Source organism: Aplysia californica, unplaced genomic scaffold, assembly GCF_000002075.1.
Source record: "Aplysia californica isolate F4 #8 unplaced genomic scaffold, AplCal3.0 scaffold00624, whole genome shotgun sequence".
Taxonomy (NCBI): domain Eukaryota; kingdom Metazoa; phylum Mollusca; class Gastropoda; order Aplysiida; family Aplysiidae; genus Aplysia; species Aplysia californica.
Window position 1 is genome coordinate 342855 of NW_004797894.1, and position 12751 is coordinate 355605.

Here is a 12751-nt window from a genome sequence, read left to right on the forward strand (position 1 = left end):
GGGGGGGTTCCTCTGCTCTCGCCGGTAACCCCGTAATCGCTGCACAAAACTCTAGAAGTCATCTGATCGTAGGTTAAATTTTTTTGTCAATGAGAATGTAAACCATTTGCAGTCAAATCACACACTCCACACAAGCATTACTTACACAGAAAAACATGCCCCCCCCTCTCCACTCTCACACACACACATACACACACTTACACACGCAGACAATCAGTACATAATTATGTTGTGTTACACGTTTCGTTTCGCTGTCGCACGCAGGAGACCCGAGTTCGATTCCCAAGGACTTTTTAATAATAATAATAATTCCATTTATATAGCGCATATGCATGCTCAAGAGCATGCTCTATTCGTTTTACAACTATTATTACCCCAGCAGACCCTCTGAGAACACTCAGAAACATTCTCAGCTTCCGAGGAAACATACAGTGCAAGCTGCAGATTTCACGCGCTCAAACACTATCAAACTGACAAGATCTTTCACTGTCTATAGCCGGGTACCCATTTCCACCTGGATGAAGTGAGGAAAATTTGAGCAAAGTGCCTTTCCCAAGGACACAACGTCGGGCCCCTGGCGGGATTCGAACCCACGACCTTACGGTTGCGAGTCCGAGAGCCTAACCACTAGGCCACCGACGCCATCAAGTCGCTACCTCAGAACTATAAAGTTCTATCTGCTCAGCATCTAGTTTGGAGAAATTTGACGTCAAACACTTTTAGCCAAGCTTTATCAAGTGCAATTCTTTGAATATCTTGATAACTGCTCCGAATAATCTTACGATTTTGATAGAGCAGATAGAACATTTGGTTTTTGATCTCTTGGTCTTATTAACTCAAAACAGCCAAAAGTCTCAGATAGACTGTCCCCGTGGTTTTATATACCCCGCATAATTTAGCCAAATTTGATCATTTTTGGGCCTAATTTCAGATTATTTTCCTTTATCATTTTTTGTTAAAATTAACAGAATCGCATAATTCACATTTTTGGGCTCAGTTTGCATGATTACAGAATTTTTCTGGCATAAAACGACGGGGACAGTTTCTGTCACTTTGTAATTTTGAGGTAGCGAAGTGTCTCGGTCTTTCTGCTGGGATGTTGTCTAGCTCGGGCTGGCGTGACAGGCAGGGTCAAAACTCGCCTTCTGAATGATCTAAATTGTGTCGATAGGGGCATAAAACACCCCTCATTAAACACAAACACACATGCATGCGCGCGCGCACACACACACACACACACACACACACACACACACACACACACACACATACACACACACACACACACACACACTTATACAAACACACACAAAAACATGCATGTCCTTTACACACACCCTCACCAACACACACACACACACACACACACACACACACACACACACACACACACACACACACACACACACACACACACACGCGCGCGCTCACACGCTCACAAATAAACACACATACGTATACAGGTTTAATTTCGGAGTCCCACATTGTTTATATATATTTAGACACACATGAATAAGCCCGTTTGCGTTTGTTTTTGTTGGCTAAACTGAAACGAAAACAGAATTTCGCATTCTGATTATACCGCAAGAGAGCTTTTTCTCGGACATAGTCTGCGTATTGCAGTTATATTAACCCTTTCAGCCCCATGCACATATATTTTCGTTTGTGCTTGTACCTCCACCCCCCCCCTCCCCGCCCCCAGAGCGTATGTTCCCAGTTTCCGAGGGTACTGAATTTGCGCATTTTTCGAAATTAACGAACCTAATTAAACATTAATTTTCATAATATTTGCTCATTTGCCTTTAAATATTGTTATATATTATTATCTAATCCTCATTACATAGATACTGAATCACTTTTTAGGCTAGTATGTATGGCAAATTTTCTGAAATACTGCTGTTTTGGCTGGGACTGGGGTTAGGGAGTGCACAAAAATGGCTGAGGCTGGAAGTGTTAAGTACATTTATTGACGTCGCAAATGTTGGCAAATCTTTGGCAACTTTCGCAATGAAAAAAACCCAACCCCGGTAAAGATTGATTCGTATTGAGTTATTGAGTTCTGTGACACTTAATTATGGTGAGGATTCCCCTCTATGTTAATTTTTTACACCGTTACGTTTCTTTGATGAAACGCGAACTGCTCAGGTGCCAAAAATAACTCTGATGTGCAAAGAATGTCTGCAGGCGTTTACCTTTACTTCTAAAAGGCTTATTCGTCAACTCAGTTCAGAACGTGCGTTGTTTTTGCGCACAGAAATATTGGCTCTGAGAATTGATCTGATTTAAATATAATGTGATGTTCTCTAACAATTTTTGTTGTTGTTGGTATTTGTATTAGCAATCGTTTTGCGGCACTTCCAGCACAATGTCATATATAGATGCCCAAGATTAGAGGTGTTACAAGAGAGTGACAAACACAGAACAAGAGGAGAGACAAAGGCGATAGCTGTTTGATAGGAAAGAAGAAGCAAACCACACCAGAGCACCTGCCAACCACCTGCTGTCTTAACATTTAGTGTGTACAAATTTGTCTATTGTTGGAGGGAAACATTTAGATTTATATAGTGTAGCAAGAGAATACATTATTCATGTAATAGTATTTTAACATATCATTGACGAGACCCAAGACTGCACTTGACCGTGCACGTTCTGTACTCCGCTATTAGTCGTTGAAGACTCACTTTTTCCGTTTCATTTTTGTTGTTGCGAAAAAGCAATTTCTCAGAATCCTGTATCTGTTTATTTGATTGTGTTGGCGAACAGATGGGAAAGTAATTGAGTGCAATTTGACCTAATTCGAGTCTTTCGGCAATGTTAGCAGGGATTGGGAGAAACAGTTTTGAACTGAAGAGGACGTAAGAGATACAATTGTTACTGGTGTGTAAATCTCAGTTTTAGTGAGAACCCCGATCCTCCCCCCCAAAAAAAACCCAACAAAACAACAAAAACAACAACAAACAAACCCAAAAAACCGGCACTTGCCACACGATTAGGACATATAAGTGCCGAAGATTAGAGGTTTTACTAGAGAGTAACAAACAAAGAAAAGGAGGAGAAATAAGAGAGACAGATGTTTGATAGGAAAGAACGAGCACCAGAGCACCCGCCAACCATCCGCTGTAAATCTACGTTTAGCCCGTAGCTTCCCAGCTCCCAGTTGATCCTCCACTTCTTTGTGATAATTATCCGTATCATCTTTTTTTGCGAGGAGCATCAAATGGCCTTCCTTATGTCCATGTGCTTTTAAGAAATATTGTAAACATGCCCTGACGTGGTCTGTTGCTTCTGATTTGCCGTCTTCCGCCTGCGAACTAATCAGCTCAACTACCACTTGAACAGAATAAATCCAGAACTTCCCCCAATGTGTCCATTGTATGACTACGCATATGAGACTGTGGATCATCACCTGTTCCACTGCACAGCCTTAAAATTTTGTCTGATGGTGACGAACTATGATCGTGATCATGCCGTAAACTTCTCAACATTGATGATTTTGTTTTCACTCAATGATAAGAGGAAATCAAGGGGGGGGGGGGGGGGGAGGTTATGAGTAACTAAAAGGTTTAACATCGACTACATCAGTAAAAAAAAAAAAGAAAAGAAAAAGAACCATCCCAAAATCCCAAATAAACCACAAAACAATACAAAGCAGAAAAAAGTATCCCACTATGCGAACCCGTTTTGTACTCACTCTAAGAATGTTTCACTGATGGAAACCTCACGTAAACCACAATCGCTGGGGACATTCCTTTCCTCTTATAGTTTAGAATTCCAGAAATGTCACCAGACACTTTAGTGCATGGACCTGCTGTATCCAAGGAGTCAGTCCTGATGTGCGTTATATAAATGCATCTCGGTACCCCCACAGAGTCACACATGTGTGTCGAGCATGCTGTCCTCCCAGCTTTTGATCCAAGATCCAATTCTCCTTTCGTTGGAGAGAATCGTTGCTTTCTACTTCTACTGCTCCCTCCCGTCGTGTGAGCCAACGCCGACTGTCGAGACCACTCACCCGCCTCACTCGCTCCACTCGTTCACGGCCCTCCTAGGCCTACGGAAACGTGATGTCAAACCCACGTGATCTTTGTGCTCGTGACGGTTTAGAACGCCCGCATCCGCCCTCGCTTTTGTCTTATCGCCCGAGCGCCTCCCACTGTTGTGGAATGTGAGAAAATGTCAACAGTAGTCCCAGAGCAACGGAGAGTTGTGCAACATCTGGCCTGAAAATAGTAAAGTAGTATGTTTTTTTTTTCGGCACTGAAGAAATCACGTCGTTTTATGCAAGAAAAATTCTGAAATTCTGCAAACTGAGCCCCCCAAAAATGTGAAATTATGCGATTCTGTTAATTTGAACAAAGAATGATAACGGAAAATAATCAGAAATTATGCAAAAAAATCAAATTTTGCTAAATTATGCAGGGTGCAAAAACGAAACAAAAAACAAAACAAAACAAAAACACACCACGGGGACAGACTGTTGATGATGTGTTGGAAGCTAAAGAAGTCAAATGAGGCAGTGCTTGAAGCAGAAACTCATATGGCCGCTCGCTGCTGAAAACAGTAATAAGGGACAGACAAATAAATGCAGTTTCTGGGATACTCCAATAGACATAAGGGTCTTGAACATCTGGCTCTCTCTGGTAACATTAAAGGCAAACGGGACAGGGATAGACCCAGAGCAACTTATTTGGAGAGCCCAAACTGATGGGTGACCGGCTATACGTTCTTACTCTCTGAGCGTCAAGGTGACATGGAAAGGTCAGGATAAAATACCCCACGGAGTGGTGCTACTGGGCTAAAGTGTCTTTAGTTTAGGCCATTCTCAAAAGGGGGCCGGGGGGAGGGGGGTATATCAATCATTAACTTCTCTAGTTCTCATGCACAGTAGAATTGTAATTGTAAATGGCCTGCTCTGATTCATCAATGTCATGCTCATAACTGTGCCTGAACTGCGACAGGGAACTGCTGCCTTTTCTGTCCTAATCCTTACTATCGTAATTTTCCCCCCTACTTCTTTTATATGTTTGTCGCTCTCTTGTGACCCGCTATTTCTGGGGTGACTTGATAGTCGAAGCAGACTTTGTGCTGTTGTTGAAGCTTGAGAGGTGAACAGAGTAAGTCTGATTCCCTTTATGGGTTCTCTGTTGACATCCACCCCTTGGCGCTCATATGACTTTACGCAGTTGCGGGCTTCGTAAAACCTGTACTAAAACTAAAACAGGATAATATTATAGCTTTCTCGAGTGCATCCGAGCACCAAAAAAAAAAGAAAAAAAAAGAAAAAAAGGCGAACCATGGTGTCCAATGTATACCGGAGATCTGGCACTTGATGAGTAAGGATTCATTTTCCGGGAATCGGGCTGGAGTTTCCATGTCGATTTCTGAAGTTTGTGAGGGTTTTCCGCGCAGCTGTCTTTCAGTGAATGCCGGTAAAGGTTGTGTTTAAAAAAATCTTTTTTAAAGTTTTCCTTTCCCCAATAAAGATATTCAGGGCGATCAGTGACCCCTTTTTGGGAACATCCATTTATCCTTCCTGAATTGTTGTAAAGCGCACAGACCATGCTTCAGAGCGTGAAATGCGCTAAATAAATGCATCTATTATTATTATTATTATTATTATTATTATTATTATTATTATTATTATTATTATTATTATTATTATTATTATTATTATTGTTGTTGTTATTTTTTATTATAATTATTATTATTATTATACTAATTATTATTATTATTATTATTTTTATTTATTATTATTATTATTATTATTATTATTATTATTATTATTATTAGAATTATTATTATTAGAATTAGAATTATTATTAGAATTAGGTCCTCGAAGCAGCGACTTTGATTTGTTTTACGCCCACCCATGCAGACATGGTGTTATGGCCCCCAAGTATTCATTCAATCTTTCTAAAGTGGCGACGTCAACGATAGGTCGCCCCCACTCATTGTACTGAAGCAGCTCATGGGGGCTGGGCGGTGATTTTTTTTTCAGGGGGGGGGGAGGGGGGGGTAAATTCGGGTTGATTGACACTTTTGTTTCGTTGCAGCTCTTTACAAACTTAAAATAAAAATGGTCCCCAGTTCTCCAGTCTTTTGAGGGTAATATAATATCATTGTATAGGCCCATTGCACATCAGCAGATCAACCCCTCCAATGGGAAAATTACTCAATTAGATTTCGTCCTTCAGAGGTGCACGTTTGGGGCTTCATTTCTTTTTTCTTCTTTCATCTTTTTTTCTATGTTAGAGACAAGAGTTTCTCTGTGAAGTAAATTAGCTTCGAACGTCAATAAAGAAAAACGAAAGACGTAACCCTATCCGTACGTTGTGTTTCACTATCGTATCCATACGACGCGGGGAACTCTGAGCCACCACTTTCCAAAGAGGAAATTTACTCGTTGATCCGATCCGTACGCTTTGCATAGTAGACTGTCAAAATGATTTTTTGAGAAATACTGAAAGTTTCAGAGATCTTTGTACTAGAAGTATTCTAAAATATGAAGACTACAACTCCGGGGGTACAAAATGACCCCAAGGCGTACGGACAGGGCTAAAGTAATGGAAAGTCATTCGTCTCCACTCTGGAAATGGAGGAGATGGAAATTCCGTCTCATGGATTTTGGGTTGAGACGGAGGGACCGTCTCTGTATAAAGACCACAAAGTGATTGCGTCTTTCACCACGAATCAAACCACTAGTAGCAGTTCTGTCTCGTGGGGGGGGGGGGGGGGGGGAGTGTTGTTTATTGGTCGAAGCAGTTTCCGGCGAAGTGTGTCCGTTTCAGTGCTGACAACCTCGTGTAAACTCTAGCTCAGCTAGTCTCACTCGACATACTTGCTGTATGGGTGCTTGGCGGGTGGTCTGGTGTGGTTTGCTCTTTCTTTCCTATCAAACATCTATCGTCCTTATCTCTCCTCCTTCATTTTTTTGTTTGTTTGTCACTCTCTTGTAAGACTTCAAATCTTGGGGACTTATATGACCTTATTGTGTTGCAAGGGCCGTACAACTCTCACTAAAACGAAATACTTGCAGTGCAGCACGATCAATTTATCCTGTAATATGGATGACAATCAAAACAGTCGTATCCAAATTTTGCAAATGAAAAAGAAAGAGATTGAAACCTCACCTGATTAAAAAAAAATCGAATTCAAGCAAACGGAGCCCACGCCCTTTTTGTGGTTTTTGGTTCTGTCGATTCTCCTGTCTGATCGAAGTGCGCCTAAAAATAGACGCCGGTTTTTGGAGCAGTGCTATTTCATGATTGAAAATCGGTCCTCGATTTCCCAGGGAGTATTCGATGACTCGTGTATGTGTGTGTGTGTGTGTGTGTGTGTGTGTGTGTTTGTGTGTGTGTGTGTGTGTGTTTGTATGTGTGTGTGCGTGCGTATGTGTGTGCGTGCGCGCGTGTGTGTGTGCGTATGTGTGTATATGTGTGTGTGTGTGAGAGAGAGAGAGAGGGGGGAGAGAGAGAGAGAGAGAGAGAGAGAGAGAGAGAGAGAGAGAGAGAGAGAGAGAGAGAGAGAGAGAGAAAAATAAAGTGTCAGAGAGGGCGAGAACACGACAGACAGACAGACAGACAGACAGACAGACGGACAGGGAGAGGAGAGAGTGGGTGATGGCGAACACCCTCTTTACAGGGCTTCTGTTGAGCGATATATTTTTGTCTCTGTCGATGCTTTTGGGGCTACTCGGAAAGTTGTGCCATATAATTGCAGGTGGTTGGAGGGCGCCACTGGTAGGTCGTACTTCTTTTCTTTCCTTCTGTTGTTTCTGTCTGTCTTGCTTCTTCCCTTCAGTAAATGACTGTCGTTATTGTGTTGGTGTGCTTCTCTTTACTCAAACCCAAACTCTGTCGTGCTACAACAGTCTTGTGTGTGGTTGGCGGGTGCTCTGGTGTGGTTTGCTTCTTCTTTCCTACGAAGCATCTATTGTCCTTACCTCCCCTTCTTCTTTTTTATGTTTGTTACTCTCTTGTAACGCCTCTAATCTTCTGGTGCTCATATGACCTTATACAGTTGCGAGCGCCGCAAAACCTCTACTAAAACTAAAACAAACTGTAGTGCTACAAGTTTCCGTGTTTCGCGTGCTGCGTCAAGTCGCGCCATGGTACGGATAGAGTCCTGCCTGTGATGCTAGGAGGTTAGTAGGCTGCACTATCTTTGGTCATACAGTTTGTTGTAAGGTCCTTGCTGTGATGTCGTCGCTTCTGCGGGCACCGGGGGAGGCGAAACACGACACTTTATTGAACGAAAGACGCGAAAGGGCACTTGGATGTTACCAAAGATAGTACAGCCTACGGTAGGGTATAGTATCTTTGATGTTACCATCTTCACGAGCAGTCCAGCAGACAACCCCCCCCCCCCCCCCCCGCTCGCCGTCTATATGGTTTCACGGAACTAATGCTTATTCTTTGGGGGTTTTGGGGCACAATTAAGGTAATCGTCCGCCAGCTATTCAGAAGTGCTTAGCCCATCATTTTGAAAACTAAAATGATTATTGCAGTTTCTTAATCTGTAGTAACAGCAAAAACCAGTTCGTGGCTGGTTGGCGGGTGCTCTGGTGTTGTTTGCTCCTTCTTTCCTATATAAAAGAAATCTATCGTCTCTATCTCCCCTCCTTTTTTGTGTTTGTTACTCTCTTGTAACACAGTTAATCTTCGGCACTTATATGACCTTGTTCTGTTGCAAGTGCCGTAATACTCTTACTTAAACTAAAACTAAAAAACCCAGTTCAGTTCCCGAGTGGTGAGAATTTGTGTCGAGTGTTTCGGTTCTTTCTGCTGGGATGTTGTTGTATCATCTCTCTTAGCTCGGAACGGACAGGGTCAGAAGCCCGCCATCTGAATGATCCAAATTTGTTCGACTGGGGCGTAGAAACACCTACATTAGAATAAGATTAGAAACATTCTCTTTTTTTTTTTTCGCTGCGTTACAGGATCGTCACTATGTCAATGGGTTTGTCACTATAATCATAATACGTTCTTAAACTTACACTATCTGAGCACTTAAATAGATAGGGTTGTCGATAGGCAGTAGGCAGACACTTGTGTTTGCTGTGGCCCTACTCCGTCTTTTCTGTTTCACCGTTATCCTAAATCTGGTCGTGGTGCAGGGGTGGGGCTGGCTAGAGGGCACCACTGGTAGATATATCCTTGTTCTTTTCTTCACTATGTTGTCTCTTGTCTATCTAGCCTATAATCTCAGTGTATGTGTGTGCTTCCTCCCTCTCCCGTTTTCTCTTCCCTTGGCCAAGAACACACTTTGCTAAGTACAAGAGCCCAGTTCACACCCTCTTGCCAAGAGCCACGCGCACCTTCTGTCAAGAGTCTCCCAGCTAGGGGGGAGGGGGTTGGGGGTAGAATCTCGGCAACTTTGATTACACATGGTCGCTTTTAAGGACAAGCGGGCTAGCTCAGATTTCGGGGGCTTCCAGAAGTCTTGACCTACACCAAAAGTGGGCTTTGCCCTTCCTAAAGGAGAAGTTTGGTTTCATTGGTGTGTATATTTGTTTGGTATTGGGGAAAACTTGCTTTGTCTTTTAAAGAAATTGAACAATGGGCAAAAACTTTACCTTCTATTTTCTCAAAACAGCATTTTTCGGGATAGCCCCCTTGTGCTTAAAAGCAACCACATAACAATACCACCCTGCTCTAACGCTTTATTGACGCTGTGTCAGTGTACAAGGTGTGGCTGTCACCGTGCTGACATAGCGTAATCTGGCTCTCTATTCTCCCACGGTTTCAGGGTTAAGGAGAATTAATTTGAAGAGGGTTGGAGGTGTTGGGATTTTCTTTCTGTGAGATGGGTGTGGAGGGGCATATTTTCTTCGTGTCCTCTTTCACACGTTTGTCAGATAATTGCACTTACACCTTTGAAAACGGGACAACCCAGGCAGTTTTAGATTGTTTCAAAGTCCATTTCACTAAGAGCCTGGTCCTTCTAGTTTATATAAAAATCCTGACTAGTTTATTCTCTAGTAAAAATTAAGAGACTGGCTTATAAAAAAAAGAAAGAATTATGGTTATTTTAGTTTGACCAGCGACTGTTGTAAAGTGATTAGACCAAAAAACAAAAAAAAAGTTAATTTGCTACTGTTTCGCTACCTTTGGTGACTGTTTGTTTTCCATGGACTTCAAAGAGATTTGTTTGAATTTCTGATAGCATTTCATCGTGAAGGAATAATATGTTCACTTTGCTGAGGAAGCCCCGATTTGAATACGTTAATTTTTTGCGTATTGGCGAATGCCACGCCGAAATATTCTGTTTTTCTCAATTCCCTGATTAGCCTTCATGTGGGCAGTTTCCAGTATTCTCTTACCTTTGTCTAGATGAGATTATGTAATGCTGTCAGGCTGATAAGAAAGTAAAGCACTTAGACCTTCAGTTGGGAAAATGTCCGTTTGCTGCTAATGGTTTAACGAAATGGGAATCATTACATTGTACAAATTCTATTAATTTTGTTTTCACGAACTCGCGCGCTAGTGTGTGTGTGTGTGTGTGTGTGTGTGTGTGTGTGTGTGTGTGTGTGTGTGTGTGTGTGTGTGTGAGTATGTGTGTGTGGGTGTGCATGTATGTGTGTGTTTGTGTGTATGTGTGTATGTGTGTTTCTGAGTGTGTTTGTACGTGCCAGTGCGTGGACATGTGTGTGAGATAGGGATAGATAGCGTGTTTGATTGATTGATTGATTGATTGATTGATTGGTAAACAAAGAGAGAAAAGGGGAAAGAGAGAGAGACAGGGAGAGAGACAGGGAGAGAGACAGGGAGAGAGAGAGAGAGAGAGAGAGAGAGAGAGAGAGAGAGAGAGAGAGAGAGAGAGAGAGAGAGAGAGAGAGAGAGATTTTCATGCCAGAAAAAAAAAATGTGAGACAAACGCTTTGTGAATATTTTAACCTTTGAGCATCTCCATGCAGCGTGTGGAATACCCTTAACTTATGCAGGCGTTTTATGAACTCAGCGGATGGCGCTCATTGTCACCCTAATAACAGGCGAGTTCTGCTCGGTGATTTATAGTTGGAAGCAGGAATTGGGTGCAGCTATGGAATCCAGTGCCTTACACTCAACCGGAACGTAATGTGTTACGCTTTTCTGCTTCCTCTGCCTGTGTGGGTGGTTGGCGGGTGCTTTGGTTTGCCCCCCCCCCCCCTTTCTATCCTTTCAAACATGTATCGTCCTTATCTCTGTTCCTCCTTTTTTGTGTTTGTTTCTCTTTTTTATTAACAGCTCATATTTTCGGCACTTATATGACGTAATTGTGATGCAAGTGCCGTAACACTCTCCCTTAAACAAAATTACTGTCTCTCCATTGGTCGTTCAGCTTCAGCTGTTACTGTTGGTTTACAAATCATACACTGGCCTTAAAAAGTCGCGTTCCTGATAGGTTCTATGTCATTAAATACTCCCTTTTTTGTTGCGGTCAGCCTGTCTTGCTTTTGTCCTCAGCACACTATGGCTATTATTATTGTGTCGATATTAGGTGGGTGGGGGCGCTGACGTGAGCATGCTCCTGTATTGGCACCACCAGGTGCAGTTTATCGTTCGTGCAGAAAGGTCGTAAGACGTCCCTCAGCACCGTCACAGTTTTCGACCCACCTCTCCTCTTGCGAAGCTCACACACAACTCCCGGTCGGAATTTATTCTGAAGGTGCGTGAGCTTTTTAATGACGGGCGGACGGCATACCGAACGTGAGTGAAGTTAGAGCCTCTATACTGAGAGCCGAACTCTGAATTTCGAAGTAGAGGGTGCGTGGGTGGTTGGCGGGTGCTCTGGAGTGGTTTGCTTCTTCTTTCCTATCAAACGTCTATCGTCATTATCTCCCCTTCTTTTTTTGTTTGTTTGATACTCTCTTGTAACACCTCTAATCTTCGGCACTCTTATTATGACTTTATTGTGTTACAAGTGCCGCAAAACTCTTACTAAAAAGTAGAGGGTGCAAGTATGAGCAGACATGAAGCTTTCCAATAGGGGGTCACGTGGGACGAGTGCCAAGGTCAAGGCCTCGTTGCGGGTGGTTGGAGGGCGCCACTGGCAGATCCTACTTCTTTAATTTGCCTCTGTTGTTTCTGTCTGTCTGTTTCTTTTGTCTTATTGTGTTGCAAGTGCCGTAAAACTCTTACTAAAAAGTAGAGGGTACAAATATGCGCAGATGTGGCCTTGCTCCTTCTTTCCTATGAAACCGTCCCTATCTCTCCTTCTTTTTTGTGCTTACTGCTCTACTGAAACCCTTCTAACATCAAGCACTTATATAACCTTAATTTGTTGCAAGTGCCGTAAAACTCTCACAAAAAAAACAACAACTACAAAACACTCAGCCGTCAAAACCATTAAAAACGGACTAAGACCTGCTATCTTGCTGATCCTACTGTATTTTGCCCTGATTAAATTTGTACCACCTTCCCCAAAGTTGTGAGTATTATTGTCTGAGTAAATTTTAATGGTACGAGGTGTGTGTGTGTGTGTGTGTGTGTGTGTGTGTGTGTGTGTGTGTGTGTGTTTGTGTGTTATTGCCCCCTTTCTACCCAGCAGTTCTCTCTCATACTCCTGAAGAAAGAAAATATGTGGAAAATCGTCCGCGTTGCGAGATTCAATGAACGTTTCAAGAATTTTGACTGGAGGCTCCTACGGAAATAGAAGCACAGAAATAGCAGTCACTGCAGACAGATGGGTGCTGTCTCCTTCACATTTTTCCTCTCTAAGTGTTACCGTAATGTTTCTTGCATTTATGTGTGTGTGTGTGTGTGTGTGTGTG

At 42.5% G+C, this 12751-nt stretch overlaps 2 protein-coding genes across 5 annotated transcripts in view; one reads left to right on the forward strand and one right to left on the reverse strand.

Annotated features, from left to right (window-relative positions):
* Positions 1–4082, reverse strand: part of LOC101846163 (gastrin/cholecystokinin type B receptor) — a 16359-nt gene extending 12277 nt beyond the window's left edge. For both annotated transcript variants that reach the window (XR_001185228.2, XM_035972249.1), the window contains exon 1: positions 3692–4082. The gene's annotated coding sequence lies outside the window, so the exon portion shown is untranslated. The remainder of the gene's footprint in view (positions 1–3691) is intronic.
* The window catches only part of LOC101846379 (membrane-bound transcription factor site-1 protease), a 107219-nt gene that overhangs the window by 39440 nt on the left and 55028 nt on the right, over positions 1–12751 (forward strand). The window lies entirely within an intron of this gene.